At 36.2% G+C, this 13,860-nt stretch overlaps 1 non-coding gene across 1 annotated transcript; it reads right to left on the bottom strand.

The window, feature by feature from the left end:
- Positions 1-13,535: 13,535 nt before the first annotated feature.
- On the bottom strand, positions 13,536-13,642 carry LOC141681566 (small nucleolar RNA R71). The gene has a single exon (XR_012558994.1). It is a non-coding gene; the product is annotated as a small nucleolar RNA R71 (small nucleolar RNA).
- Positions 13,643-13,860: the final 218 nt, after the last annotated feature.

Raw genomic sequence — 13,860 nt, 5'->3', positions numbered from 1 at the left:
AATCATCACTTGATTGATTTGTAGTAGGAGGATCATATTCTGCTACTAACTCATTTTCCTCACCCTTGGAAAACTGTACCATTCTTTCTAACTGTTGAGATTGTTGTTGTTGTTGACCTTCAGCTACAAGTGCAGTAGATGTGCTGACCATTATATCCTTCCCGTAGACTTCCTTCTGTTGAATCTGCTCCAACTCATAGGTTTTTAACACTCCATAGAGCCTGTCCAAAGAAATCTCACTCAGATCTCTAGCTTCTCTAATGGCAGTGATTCTATGTTCAAGATGAGCTGGCAGTGTTAAAAGGAACTTTTTGTTGACCTCCCTGATTGAATAATACTTTCCATTGATGTTCAGGTTGTTGATCAACGCATTGTACCTCTCAAACACTTCAGTAATTCCATCTCCTGGATTTGATTTGAAATGTTCATATTCAGAGGTTAGGATTTCCAACTTGTTCTCCTTTACTTCCTCTGTGCCTTCATTAATCACCTCAATAGTTTCCCACATGTGTTTGGAATTTTTACAGTTCATCACATGTCTGTTCATCAAGGGATCAAGGGAATCAATTAATATTAATTGAAGGCTGGCATCCAAGGAGGCTTCTTCCTTCTCAGCAGGAGTAAAATCTTCAGGCTCTTTTGGATAGGTTCTAGCTTCAGTAGTCACCACACCATCTATTATTACCTCCGGTTCAATAACCATCGGAGTTTTTATACCCTTCTTTAACAAGTTTGAATATTTGGGATTTGCAACTTGTAAAAATAATAGCATCTTCTTCTTCCACATGATATAATAATCTTTATCAAATTGTGGAATTTTAACGGTTCCAACTTTATGTGAAGTCATTATGAATTTTTGAATAAATAAAAATTCAAGGAGTTGAAAAATCACAAAAGTCTAGGATCTTGATTTGTTCGTTAATCAGAAGGCTCTGATACCAATTGTTAGGTCCCAATTTGTTTGTAGAAGGGGGGGGTTGAATACAAACAGTACCAAATAATCGAATAAATGCGGAATAAAAAATGTGAAACAAAATTCAAGTTAAATAAAAATATTATTAAACTTGAAAGGTGTTACAACAACTGTATCGATTACAAGGTATTAATCTCAAATCAATTATCACAAATCTAGAATAAATTCGACATGAACTTTTTCTATTTTTGCAATAATTAGAATCAAATGCTAAACGCGATTTGAGATTAAGTTCTAGGGATTTTGATCCGCTAGATTGTTACACAAGAGCAAGATAAAGATTTCTAGTGGATTGGATTTAACTTTACAATCTAGAAATTTAATCTTGAAGTATGCAGATGAAAAGATGAAATATTTCTTCTTGTTTTTCTTTTCTGCTTTGTTCTTGACTTCTGTGTTCTGGATTATTGAGTTGCTGCTTCTCTGCTTCTTTTTAATCAACAACCGAATAGAATTGAATTGGCATGACAATCCTATAGCTGGCAAGACTTTCGGTAGGACAATGGATTGAACTAGCAAGACAATCTGAATGAACTAGCATGACAATCAGAATGAACTAGCATGACAATCAGAATGAACTAGCAAGACAATCCTTCTCCTAGTGTAACTTTCGGTGAGACTATTGAAAATGGCCTAGCATGACAATCGGTATGACAATCCTGATTGTCATGCTAGTTCATTTTCAATTGTCTTGTTGATTTAATACAGATTTTAATCCAATTTAAATTCTGAAAATTCCTAAAATTAATTCAGAATTAATTAATCAATTAATTCAATTAATAAATAAATTATTCTTCGCAGATATAATTTATTTTCTTAATTAAATTAGATGACTTAATTAATTAATAGAGAATTAATTCTAGTCTTCAACAGCACCCATCCTTCTACAGATCTTCTGAAAATCACTGAAAATTATGAATCAATTCCACCACTTCAATGTTGACACTCGATGTACTGTCTGGTTCATGAGTGACTAACTTCCGTGACGTTTCTTCATGTCTTGACTTTGACACTTTGATTTTCTTCAGATTAAATCCTTGTAATTAATGATACTCTGACGAGATCTCTGTCACTTGATTAAATCCACGATCTTGATTTATATCACTGAGGCATGATCAACTTCTTGAACTTCTTCCAGTGAATTAACTCCTCGAGTCTGTAGATGAACCTTGTTTCTGAATCCTTTGACAGATATTACTTTGCGAGATCTCTCTGACGGTCGATCCACTATTTACGTATTATATTCTTATTTGAGTTGAGTTGAATCCTCGAATATACAAATAGGCCTATGACATATGACTTACAAGAAGCCATGTTCAGATGACTGTTAAAATCTGAAAAAAGTCAAATTCTGATATTAAATCCTGATGGAAACTCTGATGCTTACGTGGCATTATTTATTTACTTGACTTATTTGTGGTAAATACTAAAACGGTCATATTTAATCAGAATATAATTAGGTGAGATAAAAACAGTCATAATCATTGAGTAAGTGGGAAGCGTGTTTTCCTTGAAAAACTGCATGTGCACATTAATTACTTCTTAGTTCTCGTGCCCACTAACCCCTGCTTTAACTTTTTACTGACTGTTCACATGTTTCCAAATGTAAATTGTCTGACATGCTTCAAAAATGTAACTATTATCACATGGGCTGTATAAATAAGAGAGTTAAAAGATTTTTTAATCTTTTACCTACTTTTCTTATTCTCTCATCTCTCTTATTTTCTCTCACCCACTAATATTCTCTGAAGCTGTTTTTCATACAGGCATTTTATCAAACACCTTGCACACATTTTTTTTCTCATTTGATTTTTTCACAGAAATGGCACCAAAAGATATTGTTTTCAATGGGGCCAAGTTTGTTCCCAACAATTACTTGGCTATTCTTAGCAAGGGTGAAGCTCCATCAGAACTTCACTTTATTCAGGATTTCCTTGCTAACTCTGAGATTGGGTATGCTTTGACCAAACTAGAAGCCATCTCTGGAACTCAAGTGTTGGAGTTTTGGAGAAGTGGCATGTATGATGATGGTGGTGCTCATGGGTCCCCAAGTATTATCTTTTTAACATGGAAGGATGAGAATTTAGTTACTTTGGCCACAGTTCGACAAGCACTCCTTCTGCCAGAAAATTACACATATTCAACAGTTGAGGAGCCAGCTCTTCAACAGCTAATGGCAACTCTGGGCTATGAGAAGACCTTGGCAAAGCTGGTACAGTTGAAGAGACCCAATATAAGGAGGGAATGGAGTTTCTTCTTTGACTGCATCACCAGAACTTTTGCAGAAAAATGTTCAAACTTTAATGCAATCCCAATTCTCAGTCAACAAATCGGGTATGCTCTCATTAATCAAACTCATTTTGATTATGCAAATGCTATTTTAGGCTTTATCGGTGATAGGATGACAGAAGATAGAAATACAGTTTACTTTGCTAGATTCTGTCAGCTTATTTATAGTTTTTGTTGCTCTGATGCACCCCAATTAGCAAGTGAGTTAATTGAACCATTTAAGCTTGGTAAGAGAGCCTTTACTGACTTATTATCTACTGATAATAAGAAAACTGTTTTGAGACCCCTCCAAATTCCACAATCTGTCAAACAGTTTTTAGTAAACTCTGATCCAGCCACATATTTTTCCATATATCCTGATGTCCAACCATCCCAACCTCCATCAGCACCTACACAACAAATCACCTCTCAACCTCAACCAACTCAACCTACAATCAGAACTTACTTTCAACCATCAGCTCAATCCTCACAACAACAACCATCAACACATACCATCAGACCTTCAACTTCCAAGCCTAAGAGGGCAAAGTCTGTTCCTCAACCTCCACAGAAGAGAAGAAAGATGATTCTCAGGGATGAATCTGATAGTGAAGAGGAACAAGTATAGGTTCATGCATCCGAACCTGTGACTTGTGGTTTTTCAGAAAGATACAAAAGCTGAAGGGTCAACCCATCAGATAAATGTTGAAGCTCAAAGTTCTAATACTTTGAAGAGAAAGAGAACTGCTAGTTCTGATGCTTAAGCAACTCCTTCACTAGCAAGGAGATTGAAGAAAATGAGGGCTAAGAGGCATTTGGCTAAGCCTCCATCAGAAGATATTGAAGAAGCTGAGGAAGGGGGTCAGGAATCTCAGATCTCAAAAGAGCAAATTATCATTGAAGCTCTTCTAGAACCAAAAGACAATATTCAGGATACAGTGGTTACACCTCATGTCTCTCCTCTTCATGAAGATGTTACAGTTGAAGATTCAGGCTTAAGTCCTGAAATTGACATCAATAGGCTGCACATTCCTACTATTCTTTATTTGGAAGCATCTATAGCAGCTCAGCCATCTACTGATAATTCTCCAATCTTAAATGTTGATGCTGAGACACCATCTACACCAATTCTGGATCAAGAACCTGAAGATCAGAATTTAGATGAAGTTGAATCATAAACTCCTATAGCCTCACACACTGTTGTGTCATCAGAGGATAATGAGTCTTCTTCAAGCTCTGGAGAAAGTGTTTATGTACATACTCCAGCTCCTGTACTTGGAAAGGAAACATTTGTCAAGAAATTTGTTGAACAGGATGCTCCTGTACCTTGGGATGAAACTCATAGAGGAGTAGAGTGGACCAAGAAGTGGAATGATTCTGATTTCATTCCAAGCTCTAAAGTTCTGACAGAGCACATTGCTAAGGCTGATGATCTGATGACTAGTACTGATTTCAAGACTCAACTTAAAATCACAGCTCTAACTACCAAAAGCTTTCAAGGTCTACAATCTGAAACTCAAGCAAAGGTTGATAAACTACAAGAATCAGCTAATAAGCTAGATATGCAGATCAAGCTTGACAAGACAAAAATTATCAGACCTACACTTGAGAAAGTAGAAGCAATTGAGAAAGCTCAAGAGAAATAACAGGCTCAAATCTCTGAGGTCCTGGCTAATCAAGCTTCTCAACAAGCTCAATTGAATGATATTCAATCTTCAGTGGAACTTCTTCTCTCACTCCTACTATCAGATGATGCCAAAAAGGGGGAGAAGATAGTTAAGTCCAAATGCTCAAATGATCAAATACTGAAGAAGAAAGATGATGAAGTTGATGACCAGGGAAACCTTAGCAAGGGTAGAGGTCAAGTTCAAAGTAAAGGGCAGAGCAGCAAGGTTTCTTCAAGGAAACTAATTACCGATGCAAGCAAATCTTTTATTCAAAAAAAGACAAGTTCTGAAGCTGCTCAAACTCAAAATCTGATAGCAAGTACTGAAACTCAAAATCTGATATCAAGTTCTGATGAGCAAAGTCTAATGACAAAGCCTGATGTTCTGATACAAGGTGGAAGTCAAGATTCTCAAAGGTTTATGCAAACTCTGAAGCTCAAGGGAAAGCAGACAACCGTCTACTACAAAGATCCCAAGATTCAGACACTTGATGAGGAAATTGCTAGAAGATTATTTTTGAAGCATAATCCAGGAATGGACTTAGAAAATCTCAAGGAGGAAGAAGCTAGATTTAAAGCTGAAAAGAAAAATCTAAAGCCAAAAGCTTCTGTTGCAAAGAAACCTCCAAGGCCTAAGAAAAAGGCATTGTGATCAAGGAGAAGCCAAATATTGAGGCATAAAAGCCCAAGACTAGATCACAGATTGAGATTAATCCCAAAGACAAAGGGAAGGGTAAAGTTGATGAGCCAATCAAGCCACTGGAGATGAAAATTCCTCAAATTCTAATAAAACCAGTGTGCAAAATGGTTCAAGTTACTGATGACATTCTTGCTGAAGATGAAGATGTTCAAACTCTGAAAAGAAGGAAGATTTCTGAAGAATCAAAGACAACCTCTGACAAGGCTCAAGTTGTTCAGAGTGAAGAACTGCAAGCTACAACAGAAATAGCAAGTTCTGACAAGGTCATCAAGACATTAACCTCTGACAGTGCTTAAGTTGATTTGGACAAGATAGAAGTAGCTGACAAAAAGAAACCCCTATGGAAAAATATCAAATCATCAGATCCAAAGAAAAGCCAATTTTTATCTGATTTCATGACTGTTGGATTGAAATCCAGAGAAGTAAGAGACAGAGCAGGGCTAGGTTTTGATGAAGCTAAGATAAAAACAGGAGTTGAAGTGCTGACTAGAGATCCATTTCTTTTAACTGACCAACCTCTTGACTATGTTACACAGAAACACCTTGATAAGGTTATCTCTGTTCAAGTGGTACTGGATGCTCATGACAAGCACAATGTCAAGGAAAATCTGAAAGATGGAAGGACATATCAGATGTTAGAATCAGATGTGCTAAACAAATCACTGAAAGAACTTCAATTCTTTCATTACCTTTTAGAGGTAAAGTCTGATATTACCAGGAGATGGTCAAATTTCATATTGAAGACCATCAGAGATAAAGCAAGAATTTCTGGTTCAAAAGTTACAGAATTCATTCCAAAAATTGTTGAAGATTATGGAAGTGAAACTCCAATGAGGAAGGATTCTGGTAAGCTTGAAGTGTTACTGAATGAGAAATGTTTATGCTACAATGAAGATTCTTCTCATCCTAGGGTAATAAGTCTGAATGATGGTTTATAGAGAAACCATATCTCTACTTTAAGGACTGCAATCTATCAGATTGGAAGTCAGGGTGAAGAGATGAAGCAAGTCAAGACTACACTATCTCAAGTCCTGAGGATTAAAGAAGAAAAGCTGATATCAAGCTTTGTCAAGAATCACTATGGATTCAGATTGACTCAGTGAGATTGGTAAAAGCTACAAAGAATGTAAGTTGTAGTTATTTATCTAGTTAAACTCTTATTTGCATTTGTACTTAAATGTTTTTGACATCATCAAATCTATTAACTTGTATATTTTGCATAATTTATAAGTTGGGGGAGATTGTTAGATATATTTGAGATGTCATGTCTAATATGATTCATGTTTAGTTTTCAGATCTTAACAAACAGGACATATCAGGACTTACTGAAATCAGGAATTGCTGGAAGTCAGAACTTAATATCAGAACTTAAGGTCATATCAGAACTTAAGTGGAGGAAGACTTTCATATAAGGAAGGAAGCTGATTTACAGTAGAAGATCGAGACTAAAATAAAAGAAGATATGCATAGAAAGAGATAGAAGACTGGAAAACTTGTAGAAGATATCCGATTGATATATTTTAGGAGACAGAATTGTATTTCATATCAATTAGAAGTTATCTTGTATATGTGTACTATATAAACACAGACTTGGGGTTTACACTATATGTGTTATCATTATCGAGAAGATGATACATTATAACCCAGCAGCTCTTAGTGATATTTGTTCATCACTGAGAGAGAACAATAGTTCTTATTGTAACAGAGTTTATTCAATATACTTGATCTTTGTTACATACTTGTATTAAATCGATTTAATTGTATAAACACTGTATTCAACCCCATTCTACAGTGTTGTGTGACCTAACATAAAAATTAAATTCAATGATGGTCTAATTCTTTTTCATAGTTAATGAGACTATTTTTTTATTCATTAAAGCTTAAGTTTGTTCATTTTGTAAATTATATATTACTATACGTACAATGCACGGATTTTTTTTATAATATTACATGACTTTTTAATTTAATTTAAATTAAAAACTTCAAAACTTCAAAATATTGATTTAAAATTTTCGAATGACATGATTTGTTTGAAAATGGTGAAGGAATCTCGGTCGTCGTCGTTACCCTTCCTCCTTCCAGATGGCCAAGTAGCCATTTCAGGTCATCCACTATTAGATATATTTGATAATGTCATGGCTAATATAATTTATGTTTAGTTTTCAGATCTTACGTAACAGGACAAATCAGTACTTAATTGGGAATCAATACTTATACTGGAAGTCAGGACTTAAGGATATCAGTACTTATATTATCAGGAGATAATCATCAAAAGGTGGATATCAGAACTTAAGTGCTGAAGGACGATCAGATAAGGACAGTAGCTGATTAAAGGAAAGAAGATCGAGATAAACATAAGAAGAGATATGCATGAAGAAGGAGTTCCGTGAAGAATGGAATACTTGGAAGAAAAGATATCTGATTGATATATTTTAGGAAGCAGAATTATATTCCATATCAATTAGCGATTATCTTGTAACTGTGTAATATATAAACACAGACATAGGGTTTATACTATAAGTGTTATCATATTCGAGAAGATTATTCATTGTAACCCTAGCAGCTCTCGTGATATTTGTTCATCACTGAGAGGTAACAGTTCCATACTGTAACAGAGTTTATTGTTTCAACAAAGTTTGTTTTCTGTTACTTAAGATATTAAAGTTCGATTTGATTGTATTTTACACTGTATTCACCCCCTCTACAGTGTGTGTGACCTAACATCCACATTAAAAGTCCCAAACCATGGGATGGTTTGCACATTAGGTTGCGGATCCTGAGCCTGAGGCGGAGGCAGTGCCGCTCGGTTCCCATCCGGAGATATCGGTTTATGATCAGTATTTTGAATGTCTGTTCGATCCCCTCCTAGCACTACTAGTATCTCTTGATTATGACCCTGATTTTTATTATGAGTATCTCCTTGCCCTCGGCCATGGCCTTGAAAAGTCTCACCATTATATGTCAGAGTGTCCCTTCGGCCATTATCTCTCGAATGATTATCTCTCACATCTCGGTCATAGGTAAGGGTATCCCTATAAACATGATAGTTGGTGCACCGGTTCTCATCCAGATATCTATCGCGGCTTCCGTCTCTTCCAAGCCATTGAAACCTTCTCCTGCAATCAGAACCATATTCCTGGCCATATATATCCATTGATCCACAAGGAGGAGCTCTCTCATAGTCGCGGTGTCACTCCTGATTCCCGGAAGGATTCAGGGGCACAAGCGTTGAACCATGGGGTATCACGTCTCCTCGATTGGCATATTTCTGCCATTCTAAAAATAGCATCTTAGGTAATCATCTCCTAAACGGATCCCTAAATGATCTTTCAGGGCATAAAAACCTTGTTGCTCTTTAGTTGACAAAGTTTTTGTCTGGAGCCGCTCCTCTAGAGTCTGTACAAATCAGTGTGGGTGAGTTACAACCCGATTATCCACCCGCGGAACCTCTCGTCCATTAGTATCTTTATCAACAAGCTCAACAATCGGAGTTATATCATTGAAGTAATTCAACCGCCATGAGGTAATCGACATATGCCAAGCTTCGGTTCAGCCACGGCCAACCAGAGCATCTTTTTTGACCATGGGGGCTTTGCCAGGTGCTTGAGCAGAATGGTTATGGTGGCGACCTTTTCTTGTCTTAAGTCGCTCCACCGTGCTCAACCTCGAATCAAATATTTTTAGGGCATCACTCATGCAGTACATCTGTTTTAACATATCAACGTTGCTGATCAGAACCGATGGTTGTCCTCCAATATCTGGAGTAAGGCAGTCCAATGTGGTTGAAATATAAAGTTCATGACGACTGTAATATCCCATATTTTCAGATATTATTATTATAATTATTTGGAATTGTGTATGTGATTTTTATGTGAATTTTAGGGAATTAACTGGTAACTGGAGTTGATGCTTTGGATGTTTATATATCATATTTTGTGAGTATTCTAATTATTATATGTCCAGAATAAAATATAGATAATTGTGATATTTTTCTGGTAATTTTTGGACTGTTATATGATCTTATAATAATTTATGGATTTATTAATTATTTTCTGAGTAATTATAAAACTATTTTATAAAGGCGGAAATCGTTAAACTTCAACCATTTTTACGTTTTTATAACCCGAAACTCTTCCGAAAACTCCTTCCTAACATAATCTAGTAATTTCAGACATTTTTCGTGTATTGACTTTTTCGATTCGGAGTACGGTTTGACCCGTATGTGTCCCGGCGTAAAATTTTCAATAAGATAAACGTTTTGATAAATCACTAAAACCCGTATTATCGAAAGACGGGATATTATTACATTATCTTCGTATAAAGTGTTTTATAAGAGGCCCTGTTTTGATAATTATCCAAATCTGATATTAAATTGTATCGTTATATAGTTACTTAGTGGCTAAGTAACCTATTTTCGGACCCGATATGTAAATATAATTATCGAATTATTAAATAAATAAACTATGTATATGGGTTCTGTCAGCTGGATATTATTTTTGTTAATATTTTTATTAATTATGTGTGATTGTTGGTGTTCGAGGATCATTTGTGTATTTAGTTGTGACGCTGTGTTATTTGTTTTATAGTTAAAGGTGATTCATTCAAAAATTATTTCCATAAATATTTGGATTATCTCTAAAATCATATTTATTGCTTTACAATGTTATTTATTATTTTTAGTAATTTATAAAATTTAGAAATCAATATTTTATTGTTTATTAATCTTTAAATGATTTTTTGATTGCATTTAATTTTAAAATCAGTATTTAATTCTAGAATTCTTCAAAAATTACGAAATTTATAATTTATTAAGTTTGAAATATTTCGGGAGTTTTAAAATTATTTTGGAGATCTTTTTTTTAGGATTTATTTGACCCGCTCGTTATTTTGTTTAACTGTAAATAAGGATCCAGTGTACGTCTTATAAAAGATTTAAAATTCTTGAAAATTTGGTTTATTTAATTGTTAATTATTGCGATAATTTTAAAGTTATTTTGGGTAAAATTTTAGAATTATTTTTATTCGTGATTTGCTCGTTAAGATACAAATTTCGTATTTTTGCGGGCATTCACAATAGGTGTTGCAAATAAATAAATAAATAAATAAATAAACCCACTCAAACAAAAACACACCTACCCCTGTAACCACCCCCTTCTATCATCTCGATTCCACCTCTCTCTCTCTACAACCTCTCCTCTCTCTCTCTCTCTCGTTTTTCCTCACCCCTCTTCCTTTTCTTCTGGTCGATTAATCATCCGGGTAATTCCTTTTTCTTGTCTTGTTCTCTTACTTTCGTTCCTGTCCTCGCCGCCCTGTTGCCGCCGGCTCTCCGACAAGGCAACGGCGGTGGCGCATGTCACGGCCCCTGTGTGCATACAGTTATGTGTATATATGTTTGTGCCTGTGTGTGTAAGTCTGTGATTGTTTGTGTTGTTTGCGATGGTGATTCACTGCGTGTTGCCTGGGTTTTTTCCCTTATTCCTTCTTTCGGCCGCGCGTGTGCGCGAGAGCCGGGGTTGCTGTAGTTTTCGATTTCTGGTTACTGAATATTTCTTTTGTAATATTTGACTGAAATTATTTGATGATTTAATCGAATAAAATTATAAAATACGATTAAAACATAAAATACGGATAATAGCGATTAATAAGTGTATTTGATTGGTGTATGTGAATTGTGAATTGTCACTGTTGGTTGAATTGATGGATGGGACTTGGACAATTGGATTTTTTTTAAATTGTGTTGTGATTGATTTGACGTCGGGATGTTCGACGGGTTAGCCGATAATCAAAGGAAGTGCTTGATAAGTGGCATTTTATACCACTTAGAACGTCTTAAAATGGCTTAAATTGGTGTCTTGAAATCAAGTATTTTGTGTATTTGATGCGTTTTTCTAGTGTTTATGCATTTCAGGGTATTAGTTGCATTTCGGAGGAGGAATCATCAAGAATAAGCCTTGGCATGTGTTCACCATTGCGAGAGGAAGAGAACGGGCAGATTACGGCGAAGAAACGGAGCAAACCGGGAATTTTTCCAGTAAGGTCCTGCGCGCCCGCGCAGAAATGCTGAGCGGCCGCGCAGCAGCCTTGCGCGCCCGCGCAGAAATGCTGAGCGGCCGCGCAGGGTCGGGGAAAAAGCTGAATTATTTTAGAATTCTACTTCTGTTTGGCTTCCAACTTCTATGTAATCTGAGTTTTATGGGACTATTATATAAGTAGATTTAAGACGTTTTCATAGAGAATAAGAAGGAGATTATGTTTTAGATTGTGTTTTACGCAAGAAGCGAAGGAGATAAGGAAGAAGACCGATTTAGCACACTGCAGCGAAGAGGAAGCATATATTCTTGTGATTCTTGTTTCGTTGTAACGTTGGATGCTAGTTTTCTTGCTTTGACTTATTTACTCTTGTGACGTACTCGGTTTTAATATAATTAGTTTAGTTATTATTTTCTTGTGTTTGTTTATCATGATTTCATATGAACCCATGATGGCGATAAGTTCTATTATGGGCTAATTGTGATCATGGGGTTGCAACGGATTTATTATGAAATTCTTTAGTTAATTGTTTAATACTTTAGTGTGTGATGATTGCATGATATCTAGTATTGGTTGTGCGTATTCGTCTTATGTGCGTCGCGAACATATAAGATAGGGTGTTAATCTCTTGTGAAGCGACGGTGGATCTTGAGGTTTAGAACTTGCCATGCTAGCATAGGTTCATGTACGTTGTGCATGATTAGTGGGTAACTCTAACAGTTTTATTTTCCCTATGTAATCAAAAGGAATAACTTGTGCTTAAATCGTTGTGTTGTCAATTTCTGTAGACATATAGGAACTCAACATAATTGATGATTATTCAACTTCTATCTTAATTGTGGATGCTTGGTAGAATGGTATTAGTACAATGAAAGTTGGCTTTTATCAGTTTCGTGTTATTCGATTAATATCATCACTGTCACATGCTAAAGGTAATAACAATGGCTATAGAAGGAAGTAATAATGAAGTTGTGATCTCATGAGTGTTTTATTATTGATAACTTGAAGTGTTAGTTAAGTGGTTAATTAAGTAGTTAATTCTAGTTAATATTTAATCAACAATTTTAAGTGTTATCTTAACATTGAGAAGTAATCATACATTGGTGAGTGAGTTTAATTAGACAAAAAAACTTAGTCTGAGTCTCTGAGGGAACGAACTAGAAAGTATTCTATATTACTTGCGAACGCGTATACTTGCGTGAATATTAGTGCGTGATTTCGCCCTAACAAGTTTTTGGCGCCGCTGCCGGGGACTCGGCGTATTTGTTTAGTTTATGTACTTACCATCATTGGTCATTAGGACTCAGTGATTAGGATGTAGTAGTTAATTACTCCTTTTGGTTGTGTTTCAGGTACTTTAGCAAGCGTTTATGCAAACTCGTTCTCGTGCTCGTAAGAGGACCTTAGATACAGCTGAGGAGAAAGACGAAGTTCTTGATACTCCGGAGAAGTTAGATTTTGAGGATTCGGATTCAGGAACTGAGCAGAAAGAACCAGTAAACATGGGAGATCGTATTGTTCAAGCTGATCCAGCTCTTATGGATTTTTCTCGGCCTAAAATTGATGACATTCAGTCAAGCATCCTTCATCCGGCTATTCAAGCTAACACCTTTGAAATCAAGCCGGGCACTATTCAGATGGTGCAGAATTCTGTTTCTTTTGGAGGAGCGGCAACTGAAGACCCCAACATGCACATAAGGAATTTTGTCGAGATCTGCAGCACTTTTAAGTATAATGGCGTGACTGATGAGGCTATCAAGTTGAGGCTTTTCCCATTCTCACTGAGGGATAAGGCTAAAGACTGGTTACATTCTGAACCAGCTGGGTCCATCACTACGTGGCAAGATCTTGCGCAAAAGTTTCTGGTGAAGTTTTATCCAATGGCAAAGACTGCTGCTATGAGGAGTGCTCTTACTCAGTTTGCGCAGCAACCTACAGAATCTATGTGCGAGGCTTGGGAACGCTACAAGGAAATGTTGAGAAAATGTCCACATCATGGAATGCCGGATTGGATGGTGATCACTGGTTTCTATAATGGTTTGGGGGCCCAATCTCGGCCCATGCTCGATGCAGCAGCTGGAGGAGCCTTATGGGCTAAAAGCTATACTGAGGCGTATAATCTTATAGAGACGATGGCCGCAAATGAGCATCAAAACCCAACTCATAGGATGACGTCAGGTAAGGTAGCAGGTATTCTGGAAGTTGATGCAGCCACCGCTA

Source organism: Apium graveolens, chromosome 8 (assembly GCF_009905375.1).
Source record: "Apium graveolens cultivar Ventura chromosome 8, ASM990537v1, whole genome shotgun sequence".
Classification (NCBI taxonomy): Eukaryota; Viridiplantae; Streptophyta; class Magnoliopsida; order Apiales; family Apiaceae; genus Apium; species Apium graveolens.
This window is presented reverse-complemented; position numbering and strand designations above follow the sequence as displayed.